Source organism: Ovis aries, chromosome 13 (assembly GCF_016772045.2).
Source record: "Ovis aries strain OAR_USU_Benz2616 breed Rambouillet chromosome 13, ARS-UI_Ramb_v3.0, whole genome shotgun sequence".
In the NCBI taxonomy this organism is placed as follows: Eukaryota; Metazoa; Chordata; class Mammalia; order Artiodactyla; family Bovidae; genus Ovis; species Ovis aries.
The window spans coordinates 20,432,423-20,448,060 of NC_056066.1; the positions used below are offsets into that span (position 1 = coordinate 20,432,423).

The 15,638-nt window shown below is 37.8% G+C and overlaps 1 protein-coding gene across 3 annotated transcripts in view; it reads left to right on the forward strand.

Moving 5' to 3' along the window:
* Positions 1-15,638, forward strand: part of MALRD1 (MAM and LDL receptor class A domain containing 1) — a 600,846-nt gene that overhangs the window by 457,109 nt on the left and 128,099 nt on the right. The gene's annotated exons all lie outside the window — the stretch shown is intronic.

The following is a 15,638-nucleotide window of genomic DNA, read 5'->3' on the forward strand; positions in this document are numbered from 1 at the left end:
ATTAGAGTGTAGGGTCATTGCCTTTCAAACTGTCCATTAATTTTGTATGCTGCAACTTTGCTGCATTTATTTATTATTTCCAACAGGGAATTTTTTTGGTGAAGTCTACTAACATGAAATATATTATCACGTTACCTGCAAATAATAACAGTTTTACTTCTTCCATTCCAACGTGGATGCCATTTACTTTTTTCCTCCTGATTGCTGTGGCTAGGACTTCAATCGGAGAAGGCAATGGCAACTCACTCCAGTACTCTTGCCTGGAAAATCCCATGGATGGAGGAGCCTGGTAGGCTGCAGTCCATGGGGTTGCGAAGTCAGACTCGACTGAGCGACTTCACTTTCACTTTTCACTTTCATGCATTGGAGAAGGAAATGGCAACCCACTCCAGCGTTCTTGCCTGGAGAATCCCAGGGACGGGGGAGCCTGGTGGGCTGCTGTCTAAGGGGTTGCACAGAGTCAGACATGACTGAAGCAGCTTAGCAGCAGCAGCAACAGGACTTCAATATTATATTGAATAAAAGTAGACAGAGTGGTCATCCTTGTCTTGTTCCTGATCTTTTTGGAGGTAAAGTGTTTATCTTTTCATCATTGTTATAACATCAGCTGTGGGTTTGTCTTCTATGGACTTTATTATGTTGATACACATTTCTTCTATATCGTCTTTGGGAAAATTCTTATTAAAAAATGGATGTTGATTTTGCCAAATGCCTTTTGTGCATTTATGGAGAGGATCATATGATTTTTATCCTTTATTCTGTTAATATGGTGTATCACAATGACTCAGTTTCAGATTTCAGTCATCCTTCCATCAGTGGACAATATCCCAGTTGATCATTACATACAATCTTTTTAAGGTGTTGTTTAATTTGGTTTGCTAATATATCATTGAAGATTTTTCATTCATTTTCATCAGGAATATTGACTTGTAATTTTCTTTCTTTGCAGTGTCCTTATTTTGTTTGTATATAATTCTGACCTCATAGAATGAGCGTGAAAGTGTTCTCTCCTCTTCTGTTTTTGGAAGAGTTTGACAAGTACTGATATTAGTTCTTATTTGAATGTTTTGTAGAACTCACCTGTGAAGCCTTCTTATGCTGGACTTTGGTGTATTCGAAGGTTTTTAATTATTGATTCTCTTTGCTAGCAACCATCAGCTCAGATTTTCTGTTTCTTCCCGAACCAGTCTTGGAAGGTTGTGTTCAGTTCAGTTCAGTTCAGTTCAGTTGTGTCTGACTCTTTGCGACCCCATGAATCGCAGCACGCCAGGCCTCCCTGTCCATCACCACCTCTGTTACTGAGAATCAATCCATTTCTTCTAGATTGTCCAAATTATTTGGAGTATAATTGTATGTAGTAATCTCTTACTATCTTTTGTATTTCTGTGTTATCAGTTATAACATCCCCTCTTTCATATATGATTTTATCTGAGTTCTCTCTTTTCCTTGGTGAGTATAGCTAAAGATTTTTCATTTTGTTTATCATTTCAAACAACCAGCTCTTGATTTCATTGATCTTTTCTGTTGTGCTTTTAGTCTCTATTTCATTTATTTCTGCTCTAATCTTTGATATTTCTTTCCTTCCACTAACTTTGGGCTTTTTTTTTTTACTTTTTTTTTTAATTTTAAAATCTTTAATTCTTACATGTGTTCCCAAACATGAACCCCCCTCCCACCTCCCTCCCCATAACATCTCTGTGGGTCATCCCCATGCACCAGCCCCAAGCATGCTGTATCCTGCGTCAGACATAGACTGGCGATTCAATTCTTACATGATAGTATACATGTTAGAATGCCATTCTCCCAAATCATCCCACTCTCTCCCTCTCCCTCTGAGTCCAAAAGTCCGTTATACACATCTGTGTCTTTTTTCCTGTCTTGCATACAGGGTCGTCATTGCCATCTTTCTAAATTCCATATATATGTGTTAGTATACTGTATTGGTGTTTTTCTTTCTGGCTTACTTCACTCTGTATAATCGGCTCCAGTTTCATCCATCTCATCAGAACTGATTCAAATGAATTCTTTTTAACGGCTGAGTAATACTCCATTGTGTATATGTACCACAGCTTGCTTATCCATTCATCTGCTGATGGACATCTAGGTTGTTTCCATGTCCTAGCTATTATAAACAGTGCTGCGATGAACATTGGGGTACATGTGTCTCTTTCAATTCTGGTTTCCTCGGTGTGTATGCCCAGAAGTGGGATTGCTGGGTCATAAGGTAGTTCTATTTGCAATTTTTTAAGGAATCTCCACACTGTTCTCCATAGTGGCTGTACTAGTTTGCATTCCCACCAACAGTGTAGGAGGGTTCCCTTTTCTCCACACCCTCTCCAGCATTTATTGCTTGCAGATTTTTGGATCACAGCCATTCTGACTGGTGTGAAGTGGTACCTCATTGTGGTTTTGATTTGCATTTCTCTGATAATGAGTGATGTTGAGCATCTTTTCATGTGTTTGTTAGCCATCCGTATGTCTTCTTTGGAGAAATGTCTATTTAGTTCTTTGGCCCATTTTTTGATTGGGTCGTTTATTTTTCTGGAATTGAGCTGCATAAGTTGCTTGTATATTTTTGAGATTAGTTGTTTGTCAGTTGCTTCATTTGCTATTATTTTCTCCCATTCAGAAGGCTGTCTTTTCACCTTGCTTATATTTTCCTTTGTTGTGCAGAAGCTTTTAATTTTAATTAGATCCCATTTGTTTATTTTTGCTTTTATTTCCAGAATTCTGGGAGGTGGATCATAGAGGATCCTGCTGTGATTTATGTCTGAGAGTGTTTTGCCTATGTTCTCCTCTGGGAGTTTTATAGTTGCTGGTCTTACATTTAGATCTTTAATCCATTTTGAGTTTATTTTTGTGTGCGGTGTTTAATTCTTCTTTTTGAACAATCTTTCCAGCTACATTTTTGTTGTTGTTGTTGTTGTTGTCATTAAATTGAAAGAAAATAGATCTTCTGGGAGTGAATGCAATTCCAAAAAAAAAAAAAAAAGAATATATTATCCCGGAGCATCCCTTTTAACTTGACTTGGTAAATATAAAATGACAGCAACTAGCAAAGTGCCAAACAAAATAATGAAATTCATAAGGAATTCATGGGGAATAGGCAGCCACAAGTTCTCCTTGTTTATATTATCACTGCTAAATAACAGTAGCTCTCACCTCATTCTTGAATAGCGATTTTTCTTCTTTTTTTCCCATCTCTGGATGTGAACAGAGAGTATTACTCTGGAGCATTTCCAGGACTGGTAATGAAAATATTCTCTTGAAGGCAGATTATTTAACAATGGAAATATTTGTCTGTTTTCATCATCTTCATCATTTATATTATCTCCAGTGATGTATTCTATATGCCTAGAAGAGTCCTGTTATATAGGAAATACTCAATAAACATGTCCTATGAATAAACAATAAATATGTCAAATGAAAAGATGAATAAGTAAAAGTCATCAACTGAATTTATATGATACCCCTCTTCACTACCACCAATGAACTCTGCCTCCAGTCTTATTCTCTGACCCTTGTTTTGGAAAAAGGAAAGAGACAGCGACAGACAGAGCTGTGTGAATTGTCCAGTGTACTCTGTGTGACTGTATTGAGAGGTAGAAAGATAACAATTATACTAAAAATTTGGAGACATGAGTCTAAATCATGACTGTATCACCAAACTCTTATATAATTTTAAATGAAATTTGAACTCCTTAGATCATGTTATATCATCAGGGAGATGAAATAAACAATGTCTTCTCTCTCTTTTAATTCTACTATCTTATGATCATATGGGACAGGATTTGTAATAGAGGATCAGAAAAGCAGAAGGAAGGGATAGAAAATGATCTAGAAAAGAAAATCCAGAGAGAATGATGAGGAAGTTCAGAGGGTCCAGGAGTTAGACCAGAAATGTCACTGTGGGAAGACATAGAAGACTTCTCATTACTTACTGCATTTGTAAACTTGAGTAAGTCTGCCCTTCATTTAACCAAAAGTGAAGGGAAAGTTGCTCTGTTGCATCCAACTCTTTGTGACCTCATGGACTATACTGTCCATTGAATTTTCCTGGGCAGAATACTGAAGTGGGTAGCCACTCCCTTCTCCAGTGGATCTTCCTGACCCAGGAATCAAACTGAGGTCTCCTGCATTGCAGGCAGATTCTTTATGAGCTGAGCTACCAGGGAATCCCATGTAACTAAAGTTTGTTGTGAATCGACTGTGTGCTGCCCTGAATTTATATTGAAAAGACATATGCGCCTATAATACTATTGCCAGCTCTCTAGAAGTTTAATATCTAAGGACATATTGGGATAGCAATGCATCCTTGGAAGCTTAAAATAGTAGTAAATGTAATTGAAACTCTCTTAGCTCTAAACTATGGTTCTAAGACAATTTCATTTGACTTAAAGGCAGCATCAGGCATAGAGAAGTAGTTTATTGAGCCATCAATGAATATTCCTGAGAAATATTCAAGAGTGTGCTGGTAAGCTAGTTCTCAAGAGGGAAAAAACGCCCCATGTGTAACATTTTCCTATTTCCTTGGTGTCGATTTTCCAGCATCGTTAATTTTAATTTACCAGTATGACGTCACTGCAGGTTGGTGGGTTTAAGAGGAAAATCATGCCATCATTTTCTTTACATAGACTGCTCTACACATACGTCAGAGGAAGGATCCTCACTGTTAATGGTGTTTTCTTTCTACCAACACCACACAGGAGTGAAGACCACAGCTGTGGTCCAGGGCAAAGAATCAGTTCTGTTCACTTGCTGTTGTGTCTGGCTCTTTGCAAACCCATAAATTGCAGCACACCAGGCTGCCCTGTCCATCACCAAAGCCTGGAGCTTACTCAAACTCATGTCCATTGAGTTGGTGATGCCATCCAACTATCTTGTCCTGTCATCCCCATCTCCTCCTGCCTTCATACTTTCCAAGCATCAGTGTCTTTTCTAATAAAGTCAGTTCTTCACATCATGTGGCCAAATTATTGGAACTTCAGCTTCAGCATCAGTCCTTCCAATGAATATTTAGGACTCATTTCCTTTAGGACTGACTGGTTTGATCTCCTTGCTGTCCAAGGGACTCTCAAGAGTCTTCTCCAACACCATAGTTCAAAAGCATCAATTCTTCAGTGCTCAGCTTTCTTTATGGTCCAACTCTAACATCCATCCATGACTACTGGAAAAACAATGGCTTTGACTAGACAGACCTTTGTTGGCAAAGTAATGTCTCTGCTTTTTAATATGCTGTCTATGTTAGTCACAGTTTTTATTCAAAGGAACAAGCATCTTTTAATTTCATGGCTGCAGTCACCATCTTCAGTGATTTTGGAGACCAAGAAAATAAAGCCTCCCACTGTTTCCATTGTTTTCCCATCTATTTGTCATGAAGTGATGGGACCAGATGCCATGATCTTAGTTTTTTGGATGTTGAGTTTTAGGCCAACTTTTTCACTCTCCTCTTCACTTGGAGGTGGTTTCATGTTTGGGAATGCATGTAAGAATTAAAGATTTTAAAATTAAAAAAATTTTTAAAAGAGGCTCTTTAGTTCCTCATTGCTTTCTGCCATAAGTTTGGTGTCATCTACATATCTAAAGTTATTGATATTCTGCCTGCAGTCTTGATTCTAGTTTGTGCTTCATCCAGCCTGGCATTTTGCATGATGTGCTCTGCATGTAGTTAAATAAGCAGGGTGACAATATACAGCCTCGATGTACTCCCTTCCAATTTGGAACCAGTCCATTGTTCCATGTTCAGTTCTAACTGTTGCTTCTTGACCTACATACAGATTTCTCAGAAGGCAGGTAAGGTGGTCTGATACTCCCATCTCTTTAAGAATTATCCACAGTTTGTTGTGATCTACACAATCAAAGGCTTTAGCATAGTCAAGAAAGCAGAAGTAGATGTTTTTCTGAAACTCTCTTGCTTTTTTGATGATACAACAGATGTTGGCAATTTGATCTTTGGTTCCTCTGCCTTTTCTAAATCTAGCTTGAACATCTGGAAGTTCATGGTTCATGTGCTATTGAATCCTAGCTTGGATAATTTTGAGCATTACTTTGCTAGCATGTGAGATGAATGCAGTTGTGTGGTAGTTTGAACATTCTTTGGCATTGCTTTTCTTTGGGATTGGAATGAAAACTGACCTTCTCTCTTCCTGTGGCCACTGCTGAGTTTTCCAAATTTGCTGGCATTTTGAGTGCAGCACTTTAATAGCATCATCTTTTAGGATTTGAAATCGCTCAGTTGGAATTCCATCACCTCCAAGCTTTGTTCATGGTGTTGCTTCCTAAGTCCCACTTGACCTTGAACTCCAGAAAAAAAGGCAAAATGGTTGTCTGAGGAAGCCTTACAAATAGCCGAGAAAAGAAGAGAAGCAAAAGGCAAAGGAGAAAAGGAAAGATATACCCATTTGAATGCAGAGTTCCAAAGAATAGCAAGAAGAGCTAAGAAAGCCTTCCTAAGTGATCAATGCAAAGAAATAGAGGAAACAGTAAAATGGGGAAGACTAGAGATCTCTTCAAGAAAATTAGAGATACCAGGGAACATTTCATGCAAAGATGGGCACAATAAAGGACAGAAATTGTATGGACTCATCAGAGGCAGAAGATATTAAGAAGAGATGGCAAGAATACACAGAAGAACTATACAAAAAAGATTTCAATGACCCAGATAACCATGATGGTGTGATCGCTCACCTAGAGCCAGACATGCTGGGAGTGCAAAGTCAGGGCAAAGATGGGCATATTTATGTCACATAATGTATCCAGAATATTGCTAATGAAAACTTAGCCTATTATAAGGATATTTATAGCATTTATATCTGTTGATATTTTCAAAGCCCCAAAACGTCTTGGTTATGAATAGCCATAAAGGGTGTTATCAATTGTTTTGTGCCTTTATTTTTTTTTCTCAAATATTCACTTTGAAAGCAGTATTTCTCACTCCATTTGCTTATTCCAAGCATACCTCAGGCAGCATATTCTATAGACTTTGCCTTCTTCCCCCAACCCCCTACCCCCAGTTCCTTTTGTTCTTCAAACTCTAGTTCAGGGCTTCTTATGACTCATCAGAATCTCTCTTATGGCTGCATACCCAATTTGTCTAATTTGCTCACACATAATTATCAACTTTATCTTCTAGTCCCTACTATAGTGTAAGTTCTAAAAAAGTATTTCTTGCATTTTTCTAACTCACCATAGTAACAGAAAGATGTTTTTGTTTTATTGCAAGCAACAGTATCTGACTTAGGCTAACTTAAAAGGCAGAAAATAAGTCTATTGAAAGAATATTAGATTACTCCAAAAATCAAATGTAAAACTAAGTCTAAGGCAGAAAAACAAGCAGAAAGTGAGTAAAACTGACTACACCAGTGGGTTCAGTTCACTTCAGTTCAGTCACTCAGTCGTGTCTGACTCTTTGCGACCCCATGAATTGCAGCACGCCAGGTCTCCCTGTCCATCACCAACTCCCAGAGTTCACTCAAACTCACGTCCATCGAGATAGTGATGCCATCCAGCCATCTCATCCTCTGTCATCCCTTTTCCTCCTGCCCTCAATCCCTCCTAGCATCAGAGTCTTTTCCAATGAGTCAACTCTTCGCATGACGTGGCCAAAGTACTGGAGTTTCAGCTTTAGCATCAGTCCTTCCAAAGAACACCCAGGACTGATCTCCTTTAGGATGGACTGGTTGGATCTCCTTGCAGTCCAAGGGACTCTCAAGAGTCTTCTCCAACACCACAGTTCAAGCATCAATTCTTCAGCCCTCAGCCTTCTTCACAGTCCAACTCTTACATCCATATATGACCACTGGAAAAATCATAGCCTTGACTAGATGGACCTTTGTTGGCAAAGTAATGTCTCTGCTTTTGAATATGCTATCTTGGTTGGTCATAACTTTCCTTCCAAGGAGTAAGGATCTTTTAATTTCATGGCTGCAATCACCATCTGCCGTGATTTTGGAGCCCCCCAAAATAAAGTCTGACACTGTTTCCACTGTTTCCCCATCTATTTCCCATGGAGTGATGGGACCAGATGCCATGATCTTAGTTTTCTGAATGTGGGTAAAACTGCCTGATTCCACTGGCTATGAATACTTCCTTCAGAGCTGACCTGTCTACTTCCCTGCCATCATATGAGTATTCTCTAATTGTGCCTTTATCTTTCCCTCCAAATTAGAAGAACTTATTGGAAGCATACTACTGACCAAGCCCTAGTCAAATGCCCATGCTTCAGAGTCTTGTAAGTTACTCTTTCATTTCTAATTTCCACATCATCCATCACCTGGATGATCACCATTCCTCTACTTCTTTAAAAAAATTCATAATCATGCCTGAATATTCTGTAACCATATGGTTCAATTTATATGGTTGACCAGAAACAATAAATTATCTATCTATATGCCAGTGGTGAGAGAGGAAATAACACTGAGACTAATCAAAATATAGTAATTCAGACCAGCTATAAAGAAAAAGCAAAATACTTAGAGACTCTCAATTGCCTGCTAAATACACTGCTTACCCTTTATTGCTTCCTGGTGGCTCAGAGGTTAAAGTGTCTGCCTCCAATGCGGGAGACCTGGGTTCGATCCCTGGGTTGGGAGGATCCCCTGAAGAAGGAAATGGCAACCCACTCCAGTATTCTTGCCTGGAGAATCCCATGGACAGAGGAGCCTGGCAGGCTACAGTTCATAGGGCCGCAAAGAGTCGGACACAACTGAGCGACTTCACCTTACCCTTTATTGCAGCTCTTGGCTTAGCTATGTGATTCTGGTTCTAAAATGATCCCTTAAAACAGAACCTCTTGCCTTTCTCTAGTCTTGTCCTGTATTATCCTATATTCTCTCCTCTCATCTCATTGACTTTAATCTTACCACTTCCCAGGCTGGGAATGCCCTGTCCTTTATCTCCTCTTATTAAAATCCTTTTTCACTTTCTAGGGCAGAGCAAAACCATCTTATTATCCTTGAATTTATCCTTGATATTCCCAGCAGGAAGCTAAACTCTGTTCCAGATTTTCTTAGACTTAAGTTTGCAGCTCTCCTGTAATATATCTTACGTAGTATTTTGTGATATGTGTAGCTTATTTTCTGTCACTTTTAGTTCCTCTACATTGAAAAATTTCCATTATCTTATTTTGTAAAGAAAATTTTGTTGTGTGTAAGTGATCTTTAATTTTAGGTTGATGGATAAAAATATAAATTTCAAAAAAACATATGATATAGAGTAGATATCCATTTTATATCAGAAGTGGTATCATAGCAACTATAGATAAATAATTTAAAACATAGTTTTAATGCATGGGTCCGTTTTATAATACTGATTCAGTGAGGCATTCATGGGCCTAATCTTTAAAGGAATAGTAATGAATGTACAAAAAGCTGAAGGAACATTATTGTCTGTCCATTCTGATTCACTTACTGGTTTATAGAATATTATTAGGTTTTAAATCTATTACTGTGGGTTGTGAAGTCCTCACAGTCTGTCAAATGATAAAATAATTCCTCTTTATTCCTGGAAAGGACATTAGATTAGAAGAGAAAAACACAGGAACCAGAAAAATGACATTAAAAGCTAATACCAAGCCAACTTATAGGAGTAAAATCTGGATTCCCTTTTAACTACATTTGGAGGAGCTTGTCTGTTGTACTATGAGGTGGTTCTTACTTGATTTCCTGCTGATTCTCAGACTGGAAGGAATTTTGTTGAATTAGGGGCAAGAAATCCAAATGACAACCATGGAAAAATCAGTCCCAGTAGGAACCATACTCCATTAGCCTGGATTTGACACGTGCCTCATATTGAACATAACGATAAACCACACTTCACTGTCCCAACACTCTGTCTTAAAGGTGAATGCTCTTATGTGAAAAATGATGTTTACTACATAATCATATATATTTTGTACCATAGTATATAAATATGTGCATATTTAAAATAAAATATGGAGATTGTTATTTCTCTACTGCACAGTCAGTTTGAAAATGATCATAACCTTTGCTGACTCTTTTCTTTTTGCTTGCAAATACTCAGCAGGCCAAATGTTTTACCAAGCCAAGTGTATCTGAGGGATCCTGGGAGTTTTTCAATAGCCAAGGTCGGTCTGGGCCTGTTTAGTTCTCTTGGGCTATTAAAGTCTGTTTCTATTACAAGTCTCCTAATTCCCTGGAAGACATATGTTGTTATCTGGAAAACATTCAGATCTATGAAAACACGGGTGTTTGTCTGTTGCCTAAGAAATAGAATAAGAAAGTGACACTCATTAACTATGAAATCTATTTTAAGAAAAGCTTTTTTTTTCTTTTCATTGAAAACAAGTGACTTCAACAGAATGACCATTTTTCTGATAGCATCTTACTGAGAACATTTTACTCAGCAAAGACTGACCACTCTTTTAAATAGGAAAATAGAAAATAAAAAACAACTTTCTTGTCTTAACAAAGAGTAAATAAATGGGTTTACATATATGAGTTATCATTTTCACTAATATGAACTTCCTCAAAATAAAAAATATGAGGTTAGAGAAATAAGCAGTTTTTTATTAGAAAAAGGTATGAAGGAATAATAGACCCATAGTTGGTCTTCTCTGTTGGGTGGAGATAATTGATAAGAAGTCAGTTCAAGTTCTAAAATATCCAGATCTTGCATTTTGCCCTTTCTGCAGTTTCTGATTAAAATGTAATTAAGGTATGTTAAATAGGCATGCCTCCTATAGAATTCCATATGGAGCAAAATAACCCAACACACTTTAAAATAATCATTTTTTAATCTTCCCAGTAAATCAATTTTTATCATTAAGCAATGAATGAAGTACTATTTCTATTAGTTCTTTTTGACTTAAAGTATATTTTTAACTTTTAAAATTTTATTTTGCAATGTTGTATTAGTTTCAGGTATATAGCTGTACATTTTAAATGAGCCTATTAGAAAGGCAGAAATTAGTCTTCAAGTTATGTGAATTTAAAATTAATAGTAGTTCAATCATATAGAACACTCTAAACTTTTTAGGGAAAGCTATTCATTCCTATTCCTCAAAAGTTAATAGTAAGTTAAACATAGCTGGAGGTATTTGTCTTTGTGCTTAGAGCCAAGGCCCTGTTAACTAAAAGTTATGGGCTATCCCCACCACGTTCTCTTGGATCATAGAGGCAGTCACGACAGTACAGCTGGGAGATCTCTATAAGACCACCATATTTAACTCCTGACTGGTCGTCCCTACTGCCCACCTCCATATCTTCATCTTGGTATCTGCCTCTCTCCTTTGACTCTCTCGAGACATGTAGAAAGTCCCCAAAGTACGTATGAAATTCAGCAATGTTCCCTCACAGACAGATTGCCTGAGACTCTTAGATTTCCTTCAATTGTGTGTATTTGTAGAGTGTGTTAAAGAAACAGCTTTCCACTCTCCATCTCAACTCTTCTACACTGAGACAAAGATGTAATAATTGATTGATGCCAAGACACCCTCTCATAATTTCTATAAGTGAAAACCTTCCCTCTTACAGGAATGACAACAGCATTCCCTTCTCTGCCCCACCTCAACTGACAGAAAGTATTATGCTTAGTCGTTCAGTAGTGTCTGACTCTTTGTGACCCCATGGCCTGTAGCCCACCAGGCTCCTCTGTCCATGGGTATCCTCCAGGCAAGAATACTGGGATAGGTTGCCATTCCCTCCGTCGAGGTGATCTTCCCAGCCCAGGAATCGAACCCAGGTCTCCCAAGTTATAGGTGGATTCTTTACCATCTGAGCCACCAGCGGAGTCCAAAGAGCACAACACAGTCATAACTGAAATAGCCAAAGAGTAAAATACAGTCATAATTGGCAGAGTACAATACAGTCATAACTGAAAGGGAGTCACTATTTCCTCTGCAAGTTTAGGCTTAATGGGAGAGCACTGGTGAGGCTGAACCAGAAGTTAAGTCACTGAATAACCACAGGACAGTGGACCTTTATCTTATGAGGACAGTGGACTTCATTGTGTCAGACATTGGAGAACCATTTTTGAGCAGGATTCTTCTTTTGGGAAATGTATATTTGAAGCAATGTAAAGCATGGATTAAAAGAGGAGTGTACTTAATAATATTGGCCCTAATATAGAAGTCAAGAGTTTAACATTTGGGGAATTCTTTGACTATTAAATAAAATTTAGTTAATATGGAAATAGAGCTATCAGTGAACAGTAGCATTAAATTAAGTCAAGTACTTTACCTGGCCCAACAGTGCATACAAAAGAGGCCGCCCCAGCATAGATATGGCAGACCAAGGAGTATAGTATAGCACCATCTGGAGATGATAAGAGAGGAATTTATCTCTTATCCGCTGGGGTCTCTCTCTGGGTTCCAGGCTTCATGAAAAGAAAGAAATGACCAACAACTGTTCTAACATTCCATATTTTATGCATGTTTCCACATTCACATATGTTTTAGATTATTGAAGGGTATAAGTAGGCAGAAAATTCTCCATTTATGCAGTTTCAGACATTTGCAGTAGAATCACTATTTATAGTTAGGAAGATATTGGCTATCATTGTGGCAAATACTGATGTTGGTAAAAATGATAACTCTTTAGAGGACCTCTTAATATGTTCTGCTCCTTCAGCTCTTGATTTTCCCTAGTATGGAAAATGTGTTTTTTATTTTCTCTCACACCAAGCCTCTGTGTGCTGGGGGAGAGAGCGGCTCCATCACAGCTTCATGTTGTAGGTAACCCAACATCCACTGCCATGTGTCTCTCCTCCAGCCTTTCTGTCACTAGCAAAGAGCTTCGTGGTTTCAAATAACCTGCCTCTGTGTGTAGCGGATGTGCACATATATCCATACATACAGTTGTTACACAAAAGTGCATTTATCAGTGCTTATCTGTTCAGTTTAGTTGCTCAGTCATGTCTGACTCTTTGCAACCCCATGGACTGCAGCACACCAGGCCTCCCTGTCCATCACCAACACCTGGAGCTTGCTCAAACTCATGTGCGTCGGTGATGTCATCCAACCATCTCATCCTCTGTTGTCCCCTTTTCCTCCTGCCTTCAATCTTTCCCATCATCAGCGTCTTTTCCCATGAATTAGTTCTTCACATTAGGTGGTCAAAGTACTAGAGCTTCAGCTTCAGCATCAGCCCTTCCAATGAAAATTCAGGATTTTCTTTAGGATGGACTGATTTGATCTCCTTGCAGTCCAAGGGACTCTCCAGAGTCTTCTCCAACACCACAGTTCAAAAGCATCAATTCTTCAGCACTCAGTTTTCTTTATAATCCAACTCTCACATCCATATATGACTACTGGAAAAAACATAGCTTGGACTAGATGGACCTTCGTTGGTAAAGTAATGTACCTACTTTTAAATAGGCTATCTAAGTTTGTCATAGCTTATCTTCCAAGGAGCTAGCATCTTTTAATTTAATGGCTGCAGTTGCCATCTGTATGTCTGTGCATATCTGTATGTCTGTATCAATTTTGAACTTGTCTCTTCTATCTTTACTTTTTCAGTTTCAATAATTGTTACTCTTTTTCTTGATTTCTGTGTCATGTAGATATATGGTCTCTTCTCAAATGCAAAACAAATTTAATTTCTAGTATTCTTCTATCTTTATTTTAGCCTTAGCTTTAACTAGCTCTGCCATTCACTCTGAAAATAATTATCACTTTCCATATGGCATCTCTTTTCAAATACTTAGCAACTTCTATTGGGTTGGCCAAAAAATTTGTTCAGATATTTCATATGATGTTATGGAAAAACCTGAACAGACTTTTTGGTCAACCCAACACTTTGGACTCACCTTTTGCGAACTTTTAAATTTCCTTTATTTTTGTCTACTGTGTTAGACTTTTGACATTCCTGTATAGCCTTTCTAACCAGCCACCCAAGCTCTCCTGATTCATCACCCACTCCAGTGCTCCCCATACGGCTCTGTTTATGTCAGGCTCTTCTGTCTTCTTTAGTTCAACCTGAAGCCACATTCCATCTTTCTAGGAATATTTAAACTGTTAAATATTGAAATGATATAAAAAGATAAAAATGATTCTTTTATGACTCTATATTAAAGATAAGTATTTTTAATTGAAAAAGAAATATTTTTATACTTTATGAAGTGATTTGCAAAAATATAAAAATTAAATTTTAATTCAAAATAATTTGAAACCAAGAGTTCTGCAGAATTGAAGTTAAAAATTTATCATCTGCTTCCCCTCCTGTAGCTCCCTGTAACATTTTTGAATGTTGTTAATGAAGTATTGGCCAAAAACAAACAATTACCAATTTATAACTGCCTATCATATTTTACAATAAGCATTTTACCATTTATGTCATTGAGTATGACAAGATTTGGCAAGAGCTTAATTCCTGCTCTTTAAAACTAAAGTTTCCTGTGCATCTTTTTTCTTTCCCTTCAAAACAGGCAATCAATTTTGCTTTCACTAAACATATTAATCATAAAGATCAAAATCCATGAGATTTTCCTTGGGCACTTTTAGACTTTTCTTGAATTTATATGAAATTCATGAGAATGCTACATTGTATTTCACTGTAAATCATCAGTATGAAATGTTTATTGCTTTATATTGTTTATAATGTTTATTACTCTAAAAAAAAGGTATTTCAGCTGCTACCCAAACTAAGTGAACAGTGACACTCATCATTTTAGGAGAACAAAGAAATATCCACAATGTTAGAAATTGTACCTGTCTGTATAGCACAATATGAAGTGGAATGTGATAATGAGAGGAATGTCTGTGACTCCTGGGATTGCAAAAGTTAGTTAACAATGCCTTCAATCAGCTCCAGCCTGTAAAGAGAGTAAAATTCGCTCGGTTGTATCCAACTCTTTGCAACCTCATGGACTGTGAATCAGTTGCAAACCACAATGTGAGATACCTTTGGTTTTTGAACCCAACATACTTTAGACTTGTGATCTATTTGAGAAACATGCCCCTAAAGCTAAGATGATATAATGTGTGTGTGAGTGTATGTGTGTACAATTGTACTAAGTCTTCACAATATCAGGTCTTCACAATTCCCCTAATCAGATACAGCTTGAGAAATGTTGGCTGAAGAGCAATAAGAAGAACACCTATAAGTTAAAGACTGAATCACATTGTCAAAATGAATCCACATTTTCTTTCTTTCCACCTTCTCTCTCTGCCCCTGTCGCAGCCATCACCATTTCTAATGTCCGTCAATCTCTCTTTCTTACCTTTCATCCTTCCTATTCTCACTTTACTCTTTGAGGTGTATTTCAGTTGACTTTCTGGATGTCGGTTTTCTTTTGCTCTGGTTGTGCTTTTGTTGTTCAGTTGCTCATCCTTGCCCAACTCTTTGCAACCCCATGGACTACAGCATGCCAGGCTTCCCTGTCCTCCGCCATCTCCTGGAGCTTGCTCAAATTCATGTCCATTGAGTTAGTGATGCTGTCTAGCCATCTCATCCTCAGTCACCTCCTTCTCCTCCCCTCAATCTTTCCCAGGATCAGGATCTTTTCCAATTGAGACTCTTTAATTCCTCTTCACTTTTTTGCCGTTAGAGAGTGGTATGATCTGTATATCTGAGGTTGTTGATATTTTTCTGGCAATCTTGATTCTAGCTTGTAAGTCACCCATTGCCTTTTCTAATCATGCTACATTCCCTCAAAGTAACTCTCACATGTAATGAACAATC